Source organism: Dendroctonus ponderosae, unplaced genomic scaffold, assembly GCF_020466585.1.
Source record: "Dendroctonus ponderosae isolate FM_Combo_2020 unplaced genomic scaffold, Dpon_F_20191213v2 Dpon_F_20191213_1, whole genome shotgun sequence".
Taxonomy (NCBI): Eukaryota; Metazoa; Arthropoda; class Insecta; order Coleoptera; family Curculionidae; genus Dendroctonus; species Dendroctonus ponderosae.
Genome location: NW_026017110.1, coordinates 8,128,969 through 8,130,060, shown reverse-complemented (window position 1 = coordinate 8,130,060; position 1,092 = coordinate 8,128,969).

Below are 1,092 nucleotides of genomic sequence, written 5' to 3'. Positions count from 1 at the left end.
TGTCGATTATGATAGGGTTGTGGTCAGAACTAAGGGAATCGGAGTTTGTAACGTGGAGGATGTGGTAAATGTCTTTGGAAATGGCAATGTCGAGAATGTCGGGGGGATTGTGGTCATAGTGTGTTGGCTCTGAGGGAGCATGAATTTGGAATTGTAAGTCTTGTGCGTAGTTGAGGAGCTTGCGCCCCTCAGGGTTTGTTTTCCTGCAGCCCCAGGAAGTGTTTTTGGAGTTCAAATCTCCAGCGAGTAATGTRGGYATGTTTCGATTGAGAAGGTTCGAGTAATCGAGTTRGGTTGTACGTGTATTGGGTGGTTTGTAGGCCGAAATAATGAGGATCTGGGAGTTTTCCATGTTAAGGGTGACCGACGTGTGTTCGATTGAGGTGTTGGCGATAGAGGGGTTTGGGGAATGGGAAATGGAGTTTTTGACGATAATGGCAGTGCCGCCCCCTCGACTGTTGGGGCGGTCGTTACGGTAGATTTTATAATTATTAATTTGGAAGAGCGTTTGAGTTTGCAGAAAAGTCTCCTGGATTAACGCGATGTCCACATCGTCTTCCCGGAGGTAGCCTTCAAATTCGTACCTTTTGGGGTACAAAGAGTTGGCGTTCCAGGAAACGATGTGGACGCCGGCTGATTTTAAGTTCATGCCAGTGCTTGAAGAGCCGGGCAATTGCCAATCATGGCGGCAATTTTGTTGATTTTGGCCTGGATTTCGCTCTTAGGCATGAGGAGGAGTTGCATTAGCGCAGGGTTAATGCGGGTGTTCTGTGGGGCGCGGGGCGGGGCGTTTTGGGGTTCACGGGGGGCTTTTTGGGGAGCTTGAACGGGGGGGTTTGAAACGGTGGGCTTTGAGGGTGCTTGAGCCTGGGCTTCGGACGCTTTGGCGGCGTAGGAGATGCCAGGCGAAACTTTGTTTTGGAAGCTGGCAGTCTTGGCTTTTTCTTGCTTTTGGGCAAGGAAGTTTGGGTTTTTGGGGCAAGAGAAATAGCTTGTCGGATGGGGACCCTCGCAGTTTATGCATTTAGCCGGGATGTCTCTCGGCTTTTTGCATTCTGAGTAGAAGTGCTGTTGGGCGCACTTGTGGCAGAA